The sequence below is a fragment of the Pteropus vampyrus genome, unplaced genomic scaffold (assembly GCF_000151845.1).
Source record: "Pteropus vampyrus isolate Shadow unplaced genomic scaffold, Pvam_2.0 Scaffold27, whole genome shotgun sequence".
In the NCBI taxonomy this organism is placed as follows: domain Eukaryota; kingdom Metazoa; phylum Chordata; class Mammalia; order Chiroptera; family Pteropodidae; genus Pteropus; species Pteropus vampyrus.
In genome coordinates this window covers 9218600-9235076 of record NW_011888808.1, presented here as the reverse complement: position 1 = coordinate 9235076, position 16477 = coordinate 9218600, and positions in this window count along the sequence as shown.

Here is a 16477-nt window from a genome sequence, read left to right as displayed (position 1 = left end):
AAAGGAAACAAAGGAGATGGGAAACCTCGATGGAATTCCACTTTTGTGAGAGCCGTAGACATCTCAATACAAGCTAAAATAAATCCACAAACTTTGTGTGCTCATCCAGGTTTTCTAATCCTGGGAGAGTTTCCAATACTGTATTTAAAAATGGGTTGGATCCCAGGATGCATTAAGACATTTACCTCTCGGTCATTATATTTGACTCATCACTATAGGGAGATTCAAATAGCCAGGAGATTTCCAAATTAGATAAACACACAGCACCAAAATGTTATTGACTTACATAGCATTTTAGTACTCTGGGCATTTCAGAATAGGTAGAGTAGACTTCAATTTTTGCTGAATTCTTTTTTATTCACTGCTTTGTGGTAGAATCTAAATTTGCCCGATCAGGTATGTACAACTCAAGTTTGGTGGACTGTACTGTGCCAGTGAAGAAGCATGTTCTGTGTTTGGAAGAAATAGCTCATCAAGAGGATATGCAATATGTTAGTATATTCTTTTAAATAACTGGTATGGACCAGAATAATCAGAATACTCTACACTTCCATTCAGAGAGAAAAATATGCCCTTTATTCCACTAAACTCCCTCCCACTTGTAGAAGCACTTGATAGGAATAGTGGTGGGCTGGAGCGGGAGAGACAATATAATAGCACATGTTCAAAAATATTTTGGGATTTTATAGATTATGAGAGCAAAAAAATTTCACAAATTTTTTTCAGAAAGAAGACAAAGAGGAAGACAAGAAGGAAAGAAGATTATTCTCTGTATAGGTGTAAGTATTTCTTTAAGATAGACCAGACCCCACCTAGAGCCCTCTGTTCCTCCTTAGGTACCATACTTAAATAGTCTTCTCTCTCTTGGCCCCTCCTCTTGTGTTTCCATTGCTTTTTGTAAAATACCATCTTTATCTAGACCTCATTGTTTACATGTTCTTTTTCATCTGTTAGACTGTATATTCATTGAATTATTGAAGGTAGAGCATTTATCTGTTTGGTCATCATTTTATCTCATAGTGCCTAAAGAAGTGCTTAGTGCTTACATGTATAAATAAATAGAGATTCACATAAACTATAATGTATTCATTAGACAGAAACTGGAGATGGCTTATAAGCTAAAGACATACTTATAAGCTAAAGACGGTAAGACTGGAAAAGAGAAGGTTCAAGTTGGCCATAAGCACTCTTCAAATACTTGAGGAACTGTCCTGTGGAAGAAATTAGACTGGCTTCTAATGGGATGGATGCTTCAATTAATATCAGCTGGTGAAGCCACTGGAAGATACTGTATTTCTTTGATTCAGAGATACTCAGATTTTCATATTTTCACATCTCTGAAATTTCGATGCCTTTTACAATTGATATGATAAGAAAGCATCATGTCATGTTATAATTGGCAGTGTCTCTTAGTGACATATAGAGTAGTGGTGCAACTTACTACCATTGGCTTCTTAGATCTGATGACAGGCAGATGGTAGATTTCAGCTCAGCATATGGAGGAATTTTCAAGCTATTAGTGCTATTCAAGATGAAAGGTACTGGCAGCTTCAGGATAGACATGAGTTCCATCCCTGAAGGCATTCAGTGATAGACTGGACCAATACTTGTTATAAACTCAAGCATCAGATTTGAGATTGAATGATCTTTCACATCTTTGTCAAACTTGAGATTCTTGAATTTTGATCCAAACTTCTTATTTTTGTATGTGAGGAAAGAAAGATCACACAGGTTAAGTGCTTTGTCTGAAGTCACCAATCTCAGTAGAGGCCAAGACTGGACTACCTATGTCTCCTATTACCCAATCTAAATCTTTCATTTACTATATATCCCTGTTTTCTCTTCGGGCTTACCGCGTAGTAAATGGGTACATAACAATATTTTTAAAAGGACAATAAATTTTTTTGCATGTTATTTGTCCTTCTGTAACAAGTACCATTTACTTGTTCTTTACATGTATTTATCTAATCCATGCGACAGCCTATGTGCTAGGTATTATTATCATTCTTTTTTGCAGAAGAGGAAACTGAGGAATGTAGAGTTAAGTAATTTGTTCAAGGTCACGCTGTTAGTATGAGTCAACTGAGTTTCAAACACAATTTTAAGTGACTTTCTGTACTCTTAATAGCTATATAGGGGCTTACAGATTCACAGAATTTACTGCGGAATCTATACACAGGAATGTGTATAGATCAAAACCTACGTAGTCCAAATTTTCTGATTTTAAGATAAATGCACTATCTTCATTATTATTTGCCTCAAAATACCTGGATAATGGTTTCAACTCTCTACTGTATTTATGTCCAAACAAAACCTTAAGTGCTTTTGTTAAATTTTAGGGCCCACACAAAGCTTACTGAAAAACCAAGTAATTACCTCTCTAATCAAGAAAATTTAGTTTTATTCTCTGCCATGTGTGTACTCAACCCATACCTACTTCTACTCTTTTCCTCACTTTAGATACCTATCCCAAAGTTGAGCAAAATCTGTGTTTAATTTATTTCCTGATCTCTATTTCTTATTCATTCTGGGCCCTTGGCCATCTGTAAGGATGCATTGACTCTTACTAGTCTTTGAGGAAAGCTATCTTTATATACTTCTGGATCCTCAGGGCTGCCCCCTAGTGGCCCCTTCATTCCTCAAAAAGGAATCCTTCATAGAGGATACAAGCAGAATTATTGGTTACAGCTGTCTTCTCTTCACCCTTGGGAAACTCTATTTGTTATCTCTCTTAGAAAAAAAAGAAAACTGGGAAAAAGCTGCTGAATGTCAAATGATAAGGAAATTTTTAAAAGAACTTTAGTTAAGTCCATTTTTGGGATACTTTTCCAGACATCATAATATTCAAAATATCAGAAAATATTTTCATATGCTGGTGGTTTACTGAAAAATTGTGTAGTCTTGACCAATACCTTGTCTCTTGGCCTTAGTTTGTTTATCTGTGTAATGAATGCCTGAAACATTTTTCTACTCCAGTAGTTATTCTGAGTGTTTTCTTTACCTTGCTATTTTGTGTGCGGCCACTAGGGGGACAAAGGCAAGGCCTTTCTGTTAAACTTGCTTCCCATTTCTAATTTGGAATAATGGTCTTAAAGAACAACCAAAGGGAAAGCTGATTTTTCTTAATGAAACATTGAATATTTTAAAATGTCTTTTTTATTAATTGGTATTAAACTGTGATATGAACTTGTACTTCTTTGTAAAATTTGAGAATTTGAGGAAAATGATTATTACTATTTCTATGACCAGTAAAGTCTTTATAAGTATAATCATGTATCTCCATGAACATTACCATGTAGGCAATTTCACTGAGCCCATTAAGAATCATCTATACGGGGCTTTTTAAAAATATCACAAGCCACAATCTTTTAAAAATGCAGATAAATACATTTAAAGAACATTTTGAAAATTTTCAGTGGTTAAGAAAGCTGATTCTTGCTAATAATTAGTTAATACTTTCAGAAACTAAAGCAACACAATGAGAAATTTCTAATTGCAAAGTTGAAAGGGAACTTAATGTTATGTAATAATACATAGTATATAATACTTTATACATGATAATCTTTAAAAGCAATTTTAGTAGCTAACATAATATTGAACACTTATCATGTACTGGGCAATGTGTTAAAAGCTTTTATTTATACTCTTTTGATTCTCTCAACAACTCTGTGAAGTAGTCACTTTATCATGTCTATGAGTAAATGGAGATTTAGAGAGTTTTGTTATCGTGCTTGTCACACTGCTGGCTGGTAGCAGAATGGAACTTTGAACCCAGGAACACACACACATCAGAGTGGCACACACTCTTATGCCCCAACCGTCTCGCCGTCCTTTGGCAATAGCCTATGCGATATAGCCCTTTTTAGATTATAAAATGATTCGTGTTCCCTACTTTTTGTATGTTCACTACAATTCTCTTCAGTAGAGGATGCATATATTGTTAGCCTTCTTATTTTCAGGCAGGGCAGGTAAAACTCAGAAAAATCGGGTGCCGAACAATAATCTACCGTTAGACTTTGACAGAATGCATTTAGAAACCAGAGTATTTTATCTTCAACTATTAGAACCAGGATCTGGAAATGGGATGAAGATTTCTAATTCCTGAGCTATTGGTTTTGAAAAGCTTATATAGTCCAGCTGTCTCTAACTTAAAAACAAGACTGTAAAATTCTCAGCTTTAAACTTCCTATTTTTGAACATCAATAATCACTCCGTTTATCCAATGCCTGTTATGTGCTGAGAACTACATTCAGTGCTTTATAATAGCCTTGTTTGATTCCCCATGACAACTTTTCTAAGGTCAATATTTATTTCATGTTACAGATGGGAACATGTACCTCAGAGAGATTAAATAACTTATCTGAGGTCACACAGCCAGCAAACAGTTGGATATGAATCCAGAGCTTAAGTATGACTTGAACTCAATATCCTTAATGAGGTTCAAGGTATCAGATTTGTTTGAAGTAGTTGTGGTGACATTTTCTATTCTTAGATATAAATATGCCCCAAGTTGCAACTGGTGAGGCAGGAAGCCTATGGCTTTATGTGGATGTGAGGAAGTATATAAAATAGAAGAGGAGGGTAAGGTTTCTGCTGGTCTTCTGTTTATTTTTCAGAATATGATCTTTTTTTGTGAAGAATAAGGCAGACCTGTTCAGTCATATAAAAAATTGGGGCAGTTGTCCTGGAGCAATTGGCTCTGAGCAGTGAATACGGGGGTTGAAATGCAAGCCCTGTCCACTGATATGATAATACTTAGTCTGTTAATGTTCCCACCACCCACAGTATTGGGAGTCTCCTGCCTGATCCCCACAGCTGAGCCCTTTATTTTAAAAGATGTATTTCACTTTTTGTTCATTTTAATGTTATCTTTGTTTAACATGGAAGAAGAAAAAAAGCACAAATCATGCCTCTCCTCAGTCCCCTCAGCCCATTCGAGATGCTGGCTAGAAAAGGGGGAAGATCTGATAAGATTATATAGCAGTTCAGAAATAGATTGATGGGCCTTCTTCAAAGGGTTTAGTTTAAAATAACTGATGATTCACATAAAATTAGTCCAAAAAATAGAATGATGTTATATGCCCCTGGTTTTTTTTTTTTTTTTTTTGTTGGTATATTTTAACTGTGACAGTTTGTCATGAAGGTTTTGGATAAGTATATGAAAGTTATATTGTATTCTTATAGTAGTTTCATTTGTTATTTTTATTTGTGCGTTTATTTATAAATGTGTTCAGTCTTCATCTAAGTTTTTTCAAAACTTACTTGAAACAACAATTTTGCACTGAAAACTAGTAGATCTTTAAAGTATGACTTTTTTCATGTGTATGTGTAGTCAAACCTCCAACCACATCACGTCACTTCTCTGCTCGTGCACTCGGGATTTCCCATGAACGGAGGCAAAACGATTGGGGGAACTTGAATTATATGCATAAGTATCATAAGACTCCATTTAACTGTGACATTTTAGTTTGACTCCTCATTCCTTCTTAACTCTTTCTCCCTTTTTCCACTCTGTTGGAAGCATCAAGACTACCCCAAAAGAAAATGATTATGCGATTACGATCCCAGAAAAAAATAGGTATCATGTGTCTTACTAAATCATTTTTGAATGCATATCTTATTCCACTAGTATTCACATGGCCTGTGATTTTAAACATACAGAGTTCTTGAAGATTGATTAAGCATTAAAAATACAGCATCATTTTTGCATTTCCAAATGAAAATCATTAGAATAGGCTATTAAAAATGATAAGAGAACACATAGTCTATTGGATGCAACATTTAAATTCATGTTTTTCTGTTGCAAGTTTTTATGGTGGAAATGCTGTGAGAAATATTACTTAGTTCACACCTCCTTTGAATCCCTCTGTATGTTGCTGCCTCTGCCGTGTTTTACTAAAAAGTTACAGTGGCTTCAGTGAGAGTTTGTGATAAGTTGAACTCCTCACAGCTTGAGTCTTCCCTAACTTTGTAGTGAAAAGCATTGTTGTTGAGTGGATCACAGGTTGCTAGTTGCTCTGCTGGACCTGGCATTGGATCCAATGCCTCATGTTTATTCCTTGCTGCCTGGTGGCTCCATTTGATTGCCCTTCTGATGCATACCTCTGAATGTAGATGGGGGTAGAATAATATTTTGGGGTTCAGTATCTAAAAACAGAGCTTAGTGATCTAGGCCTTCCCATACAGCAGATTTCCTAGTTTGTGGTTTGCCCTCTCGGATTTGAGACTAATGCAAAGATGTTGATGGGTTTTAGAGGCTGGCCTCTTGGGATGTGGCAGCTTGCCATGATACCATCAGTTTAGACTAATGATTGCACAGAATTCTCATGAAGCAGATGGCTACTAACCACAATATTAATATTATTTTGCTTTGTACATTTAGGGAAAAAATCATTTCCACAGTTGTAAAGGAAAACCTCGTTTAGATTTTATAAAGAATGATCTGCAACAGAAATAACATGCTGTCAGAACCTGTTTTATATGCTTTCATTATCAGTGACAAATTGTGATATTAATTCTATAGCAAATTTGTGCTTGGGATTTTAGCATTTCTCTCAGCCATTTCCTTTCTCTGCATAGCTAACTGTAGAATAAAATGCTATGAATTTTACCTTGGAGGGAGCGACAGCTGGATTTAAATATTATCCCCGTAATTTGCTTAGAGATACTATTGTTTATAAATTTGAAGAGTGAATATTCTTTGACAAGATTTGGAATGAAGTAGAGATTTGAGGTAATTACTTAGATAATCCAGGTAGCAGAGACATTTCTACCTGGATTCCCCCAATAACATACTCAAAAGAAATTTTTTTTTCTGTTTGAAATAGTCAGGTAATTACTTCTGTGTTCTGTTTTGTTTTGCTGATGACATTCTGGTTGTGCATATTGGGAGAGATGTTGGTGACAATCCAGTTCATGTTGATGGAATGGCTGGCCTGTGATTTGTGTAATTCAGCAATGGGGTACCAATCATTATTTTATTTTCTTCAGTGTTCTAGACCTTCCGTAATGCTATTTTCAGGATAATTCACAAACAAAGGTAACTCAGGAGTGGCTACTATTAGGACATTAGGGAATTTAGCATGATTGCCTCAAGTACAAGAATTTGAAAATTTGAAGCAGTAGACCGAAATGCAACACTTGGCAGCAGTGTGCACTTCCTGTTCCTCTCTCAAACTGTCTTGAAGCCCAGTATAGGCAGACACGATTAATTGTGTGGAGTTTATTTGAATAGACCAGATGTATGGAAATGTTTTTTCACTTGTTTGTTTTTTTGAGTTTCTTATTCTTGTGAAGTTTTAAAAATATAATGTAAAAAAGGAAGAGGAAAAAACAGCTATTTTTTTGGATCTAATAAACTAATGATAGGCACATAAAATCATAAAAAGGTAGGAAATGGCTAATGCATAGAGAAGTAGTAAATCATTTCACAGAAAGAGTTGGAAGGAAAACTTATTCCACTTAGATCTTATTCTACTTAGGTCTTGGTAATTCAGTACCATATCTGAAACAAGGAAAGCAAAGGCTTACTCAGTATCCAAATGACTGTTTCTTAACAAACCATCTTTAATTATATTCGACATCTAGTTTTTGACCATTTAGCAGTTTTGCAGCAATAAATTGGACAGGAGGTGACATGATGTTAGATGGAAGTTTAATGACAATGGAAGTGACAGCTGACCTTATGTGGAAAAAGAACCACCACCGCCATGAAAAAAGCAGCTATCAAGGGTATTATAGCAAAAATACAGTGATGAATCCTTGCAAAGATGACTCTGAGGTTCAAGTAAAGTTATAGTCACTTTTCTTTAGATGCTGATGAATGAGTTAATGATGAAGGTTGGCGTATGAATATGTGTGCTTTAGTAATTTGGAAAACTCATTTGTGTGGAATAGTGGATTTCCAGTGATGGCAATTTATTAGATGTTTTTGCATTTGAGTTGGGTCATACCAAATTAAACACTCTATCCTTTTCTGGGTAGTAATGATACAAGAAATACTAGTGTAGGTAAAATATCTGAAATTATTCACTTGGAGATTCATTCCTTTGGGCCTTGAAGGCATTTTCATTTTCACTATCCTCCTGTTAAAATTAAAATGCCTATAGGTAAAGTAACTATACTCTGTTAATACATGAGTATTGCATTATTGGATCACTCTGGCAGTTAAGTACTATGAGAATTTTATGCAAGATGAATACTTATTCATTTCTTGAGCTAAAACTATCCATACGTTGGATACTAAGGAAAAGATTTCGAAGGCAAACTCAGTTAGCTTATTTCAGTTGTATAGAACAGTTTTCTACTTTAATTTTCACCTTTCCCTGGAATAGAAATCTTCTAAACTTGATGCACTGAAAACTTTCACCCATGGTGCTAGTTGTAGCTGATGAATTTTTTGGTCACTCTTTTGGACTAAGTGACAAGCCTGCTGATACTACAATGCCAAAATAAACTTTGCAATTAAAGGACACTTAATTATATGCAAGGAGAACTCAAGGATGATTGGCAATGTTGCATAAGTTAGCTAGGAAAATAAGAAACATATGTAATTCCAGTGAATGTATACTTATATGGACACCCGTGTTTCTGTTTAGCAAGAATGAGACAAGAAGAGATGAAGACTGCAGAAGGGTGAAAGAGAAGCTGTGGCTTTAGCAAATGTGAACATCAAGTGAACTTTGGTCAGGTGGCCCAACCTTGTTTGGAGAGAGCACCAATGGTAAGCTCTACTAACCTCAGTTCCAAGTAGAAAAACTTTCTGTTAGAGGATTGCTTTGTTTTAGGGTAATCATCCATATAGTTTGCCTGGGATAGTTCCAGTATATCCCTGTTGTTCTGGTTTAATTATTGATAGGGCCTTATTATACTGGCACAAGCATTCTGGCTTGAATAATAAATAATTATGTGGTCATTCTACTTAATTTTGAGTGAAACAGAAAAGAAAATATGAAGCCTGTTTTGGAACTGATCAATGACAGATAACATCTCTCACAATTCTTACAAATGAAATAATAAAAACACAGCTGACAGTCATAAGTCTAGCTTTCTATCTGGTAAAGAAATGATGTCAAACCCTACAGCAACTTTACCTTTTCCCTGTACTGCTTTTATGTTTTATGGAGCCACCTATGGTCACTGTGGAATTGATAATAACTAGGCAAAGATGAACATTTTGGATGAGAAATGTGGGAATAAACAATGCTGGACTTCTGAGTTTATATCCAACAGTGTATCAGCCAGGAACAGTAGGGGAAGAAGTGAAATGTAGAGAAATGTTCACATTCCCTGTTTCATCTGGCCTGAGTACTGTTCTTCCCCTGGCAGCCCACCCCATCTTTCTAGCTGGGGAGGTCGTTAGAATGAATTTATCATCCTTTGGTAGTCATTGATATTGACATGCAATGGACAGTAAAATTTTCACACTCTTTATGAATGGGTCTGGAAAGCAGTTTCAGAATTTTTCAAAGTGACTTTTGGGGGCAATAGTCATTATACTAGGGATGTATCCTTACAAACATGAAGAACATGAAGGCCACTTTAGTTGTAATTTCTTTGCCACATTGTAACTTAGAGATGGTGCTTAGTCCTGGGAAGAGTGTATTTACCTATCCAGTCAAGGATAGACCATGCCCTATTGCTGGGAAAAGTGACATGGTGGCAGAGACTCAGATGACTGATAAAGTATAGAACCCTGGATCTAAATCCCAGGATCTCTATCTAATAGCTGATGACTTTAAGCAAGAGTCTTAATGTCTCTCTGCTTCAGTTTCATCATCTAAACTGGAGATGATTGCAATAAGAAGGGTGATGTGAATCAACCTATATAAAGAGTTTAGAAGAGTCACAAGCACATTATGAGCACTCAGTAATTGTTAGCTCTCTAATAACACCCTGGCTGTTGGCTTTTGGCCTGATCCTGTCCCTAAATCTGTGTATAGTGTAACTGAACATTGCTGAGACAGGAAGGATTTAGCTAACAGGCCTGGCAGCAGTATACAGCTAAGTAACACCGGTAGTATTTCTCTGTAGCACAGTGTGGATTCTCAGCTGACTGGCTTGAATTCACAATTCCCCTCTGGGCCGAGGAAGACAAGAATGCTAAATGATTACCATATAAAATGGGACCATTATGACCAAAAGTTTAGCCATTTATTGGGGAATATCAGTTGGCCCAGAAACACTGATCTATCTCTCTTTGATGGTAAGTGCTAGAAAAACAAAGTACCTCATCTCTTCTTGTTTTCTTTGCCACATTGTAACTTAGAGATGGTGCTTAGTCCTGGGAAGAGTGTATTTACCTATCCAGTCAAGGATAGACCATGCCCTATTGCTGGGATATCTAAAAGTCCCATTTGATTACCTTCTTAAACTTAAAACATCTTGAACATTGATTATGCAAGTATATCAGACTCTCCCAGTTTTTTATATCAATAGTCAATAAACTAGCTTTTCTTGAGTGTATCTAGGAATGTGCTGGGGAAATGGACTTATTAGACATGAACTTATCATCTAGTTGAGAAATAAAACTGTGTTTTTGAATATTAAACTACTGGATGTCAACCCCATTATAGTTAGTAAAAAAAAAAAAAAAGGCTCTCAACCCATTCTTCATATGTGTTCTGATAGTGCAACCTTTCCTTTCTTACTTGTCTAATTCACCATCAGAGTAACACAATATCCAATGCGGTGCCTTGGCTCTATTTGCAATGTTGTAGGTTACTAATAAACATTGTCAATTAATCACTCCCCAGCTTATTCTTGCCTAAAATAAAAAAGACCCTGTTTTCTACATGCTTTTGTGATTTATCCTGCCCTTACATAACATTTTTGTACCTGAAATTCTTGCTTAAGTGTTATTTTCATCACCTTGATTTAGTTGTAATTTTTTAAACCTTTTTTTTTTTTTTTTTTTCAAATTGAGGTTATCTGTGTAAGGTGCCTATTACAGTGTCTAGAGCATAAAAAGTAATCAATGAGAGTTAATTCAATCTATTAATATATTTTTGTTCCTTTGCCATGCAGTTCTAAATCATTCTTTTCAATCATCTCATAATATTCAAGTCCATTCCGTCTCGTGCATTTATTTTTACATTATGGAGGATGAAAACTAAAATGTAAAGCACTAGGGAGGTCACCGCTATCTCCTGGGACAAGAACACAGGCTTGAGTAATACATTTTGTGGAGCAAGAGTAAAAACAATAAATGTCTGAATATACTTCCCATTAAGTAGGTAAAATTATTTTCCTATTTTCATAGCTTTGTATTTGAAGCTTTGTATTTTATTTAGAGTATAAATTCCATGTTCTTTTTAGTAGATGCTGCTGCTTGTACTAAGCAATAGTTACTAAAGACTATTTTTCACTCCCCGTGTAGTGTTCCTGATGTGCAACCAAAAGCTTTCTTTCAGTTAACTTGCTCATTCCTTTCATAGCAGCAACATGGAATAGTATTTTAAAACCTCGAAAACCTCAGGTTTATACATGGTATTGTTTATTTGCGTAGTCTTTAAAAATATTCTTACCGTGCAAAGTAGCTTTCAGTTATTTCCTTGATCTTAATTTTATTAAAATATAGCATGGCTGAATTAGATTTTCATGATTCTTTCTGAAATTTCTTGTCATTGGCAGATTATTTTTTATTTCTTGGACTATTAATTGCATTGTATCAGTCATCTCAGTGGACTCCTTTGAGACGAAGAAAATAATAAACATGGCTCTATGTGCACTTTTAAAGAAGTGAATTGTTGATTTGTTTATGATCAAATAGAAGAAATCCCATCAGTTCTCTGGAGGTTTTGGTGCTCAGGCCTGACTGTACTCTGATTTTCATCAGGGTGCTCCTGGATGGTGGAGGCCGAGGGCCACCATCCCCTTTCCTTCATGGACTTCACCAGTTCTCATTCTCTCCATGCATCCACCTGGCTTCTTTGGATGGTACACTGACACCTGATACATAGATCCTTTGACCATGTCTATTATAGTATCCATGGGGATACCAGAAAACTACTAACTATTATTTCATTTAGAACATGTACTAAAGAGAACAATTAATTTTCACCAGAAAGTAAAATTAATTCAGATTTTAAAAATATAATTAATCTGAACAAGTGATGATGAAGATAGATGATATTTACTCTTCATTTTAGAACTTGCTCTCTATTCAAGATTAATGATTAACTGTAGCTACTAAAAAAAAAAAATCAGAAGATTTCCTTCTTTTCTTTTACTTAGAGGACTGGTTTATCTTCATTCGTGTTATTTGGTAGTAAAACCCAATGTCCAAGAAGATGAAACACTTGTAGATATTTCTCAGGCATAGCTCTGAATATTTATCCCATTCAGACTTCATATTTTATTTAGAAGCACAGCCAGTATCCAAAATACAAACTCTGTCAGTGCCACCTATTGTCTGAGACTCTTCAGGCTTTTATTATTTTATACAACTAACATCTTTTACTGTCTTGTCTACTCTAGATAGACAATTAACTACCTCACTGAACTTTTATCTAGATAGAACTGAAGAAGTGAAAAAAGGCCAGTTATAAAAACTTTTGTGACTTGAACCTTTGGATATTGTAACCCTCTGATGATCATGATAGACTTTTAAGCTCCGAATTGCCCCCTTTTTCTGTTGTGTCCTATTTATGTGAAGTAAGCATTGTAAGTTCCAAGAGAAACTGAGATAGAAGAGAAGTAAGGATTGTCTTATGATTTGAGCTTCATAACTACATACAGTAAATAATGATGCATTCAATAAGACAATTTTTGAATGAGAATACAGGAGATAAGAAATATCAATACATCCCTTTTGTGTTATTTTTTTTATACCCAGGGCATGGACTTTTATTTAGAGGGGAACTTATAAATCATCTTGGAAACTATTGCATTTAATGCAATGTTTGTATGGGTGACCAGTTGGCATGGCAGTGATAGATGGATTCACACAACTGTGTTCGGTGGTTCAAATGTAGTTCACTTTGACAGTGGCTAAAAGTCTTTATGATCCAGTGATTGTTCAGTGACCTGGATGAAATGAATTGGTCTCTTTCCCAGTGAATAGCTGTCCATGTCACAAGACTAGAATGTAACCAGTACTAATTGTCTCCCTGGTTGATGGTTTCCGGAACAGGGTTAAAGAGGTCATAAGCAAGGGTGATGAAATGCTCTGTCTTTTCTCACCATTGCTCATTTATTGAGCTCATTGCACCAGGTCGTCCCATCGGGTAGGCAAAGAGGAGGAAACCATTCGCTGTTGCAACCTGAGTTAAACTTAGCCTAAATGACATGTCTTCAGTTCTCTGGATTATCTCTGTGACAAAATCTTTATACATGCCAAATCTAGTCTAACACCCCTGGGTGGGGTGAGAGGGACAAAAGCAAAAGCAGTGTTAGAAAAGACAAATAGTCTTTAAAATGACAAATGCTTTTGCTCATGTGGAACAAAGTCCAGATTTAAAATCCATGGAATTAGCTTCATAGTTTCTTTATAATTATATCCAACTGTGTTAGAGAGTTGATTTAAAATTAACTCTCATCAGTGCTTGTCCTTATGTCCTTAACATTTTTTAAGTTTTGTCCTATGTAAGAAGAAATCCAGAAGAATTTTCCTGAAATGGGAAAAATTAATAATGTAAAAATGTCAGTCTCTACTAAATGAATATAAAAATATAATTCAATCCTAATCAACATCCAAAAAGTTGATATTAAAGTCCATAGGGAAAATTTGAAGAGAGTTAATAATAATGAGGTACATACAATGATATTGAAAAAAAAGAGTTACTGCAATAAAATAATATGAGACTGAAAGTTAAATAGACAGGCAGATCAATGGAACCCAACTGGACTGTGGCCACATATACACTTCCCCACATATGGGAAGTTAGTATTTGTTAAGCATGGTATTTCAGATTTGTGAGATGTTTGGACAATTGAGTATTCAAAAAGCAAAACACAAAATTGGATTCCCCCCTCACACCATACACAAAGATAAACTACAGATGGATCAAAAGTCTAAATATAAAAATTATAAAAGTGTTTGAAGAATATGTTTATAAGTATGGAGTGGCATTCTTGTTAGATATAGAAACCAGAACCCGTAAAGAAAGTACCGTGGGCTGATTTGAGTGCATTAAGATTTTAAATTCTGTAAAGGACAGCAAATCGAAAGTAAAAATACAAAGAACTAATATGAAAATATTTGTACCGTAATAGGTGTATTTAACAAATATTCCTAATATTTAAAGAGTTAATCCAATACAGTGAGAAAAAATATTAACCACGTAATAGAAAAATGGGCAAAGAATAGGAACAGATAATTCAGAGATGATGAGCCAGAAAGGACTGATAAACACATAAAAAGTTGTTTAAACACATAAAAAGTTGTTTAACTTAAGTACTAATTAAAGTAATGAAAATTAAAACAGGATACCCTTTTTTTGGCTGTTAGATTGCGACAATGTAAAGAAAACTGAAAACATTCTGTGCTGTGCTGGGCTATGCTGTGGCATGAAACTCACCTTTTCATACTCTTGAGTTAAAGTGAATTTGTAAAACCTTTGGAGATTAATTTGATATTAACTTAAAAATTTAAATGTACAGTTCCTATAACTTAGAAATATTCTGAGGAATCTCACCTATAGTTATGGGTTCAAAAGCATATGTTCGTGCCCATCACTAACATAAATGTCTATTAATAAGAAAATGGTAAAATAAATTATATCATTTTTACAAGGTATTTTATATAACTATTAAAAAGAATGCGGTAGAGTTATACATACTAACATGAAAAAATATTTTTGCTATATTGCTGAGTGAAAAAATGTGTAGTATGATGACAGTTCTTTAATGTGTGTGTATTTCTATATATTTTAGGAAAATATTGAGAAGTATATGTCCCCAGTTGTTGAAAGTTGCTAAAAGTTTAAAGCAGTTGAAAGAGTGAGTGAGACTGGAGAAGCTAATGCGGGACTTTTACTTCCTTAAATAACTTTGTTTAAAAGAATTAGAATAAGATAATTATCTAGGCTTGATATTTTGGGCTTTTCAGTGAGATAAGTTTTTGCCTGCATGGCCATACATCATGCATACACTTGTCGACTCTCATTTTTTTCCAAAAGAGTGAAAGCAGGTATGATTATTGGTCTGTTCACCACAGGAGCAATTTAGACCCGCTAAGAAGGCTATTGTGAGTGTACAAAGCACCAACATGGTTTTGAGCAGTGCCACATTCTGGGATATAGGTAAAAGGAAAGTGACCATTCAGTGCCTGATGGGAGAATGTTTACTTTCCTTTCACTAATGCTTAATTTCAGAATTATTTGCCTTTGATTCCTTTTTTTGTTGTTGTTACTGTATAGTACCTACAATAAAATAACTCAATAACTATCAACTTTGTGAAAATGATAGTCAGTTGGAAAACTTACCTAAAAACATTTGGGTTTTTAATTTAGTGTTTTAATAATGTGAATATTTTCTTAAATGAGAGCATCATTTTTCTTTCTTTTTTGTTACTTTTGCACTTTTTTCTGTAAATAGCTATAGTAGTTCATGTTATCAAATTGGCATGTGAATCAAGGAGGGACTCTGTGGATTCCTCAAATAAAGAAGTGTGGCAAATTTCCAATTACTAAAATGCAGAACTTGTTTTCCCTGCTCATGTTTTTATAACACAGCATGGAAATGTGCCTTCTGATTTCTTAAAGTAAGGAATTAGTTTCTAAAGTACCAAATTACTTTTGAAACCACTTTCTCTTTCTCATTTATACTCCTTTTTTCTGTCCTTTATATAAAATTTTCTCAGTTATTGGCTTTTTATTTGTTTTTATGCAGCATACATCAAACTAGATATTTATATTTTGATATTTAAATATTTTTTCAACCATGACCAGTATCCTAATTCATAGTTATATTGTCGAGGTGATATCTTCTTGAAAGATGGAAGATATTTTATTACCAGATCATTTGTGAACTGTTCTTCTGTTTATATCACAGCTTTTTATTGGCATTTCTTCTAAGAAATACTTTTGTTCTTATATAGGTAAAAAATCTTAATTTAAGGGATAAGTTATAGGGAGTGAGTATGGCATTTATTCAATAGTAAGCTAGTAATAATATCTAGAAAGAAAGAATTATGCAGATTAATTTCCCTGAAATGCTGCTTTTGTCTTGCTAATCTGTTATTCAATATTCTTTAATATTTTAGTTCCGTAGCATCTCTTGGCTTTCATAAAGTAAGATAAAACTTTTACTTCTAACCTTCTCTACAATCTGTTACCACTCCCTTTATACTTGGAAGGGTGGAGAATGATGAAGAGTGGTTCTCACCTGGTGGCAGGACAGGTCTTAGAAGAACTCACCCGTTGCTCGAGGAAAAATAACCTTCACATCAGTAATATTCTTCATCTTTCTTCTGAGAGAGAGAGAGATAGAGAGAGAGAGAGAGAGAGAGAGAGAGAGAGAGAGAGAGAGAGAGAGA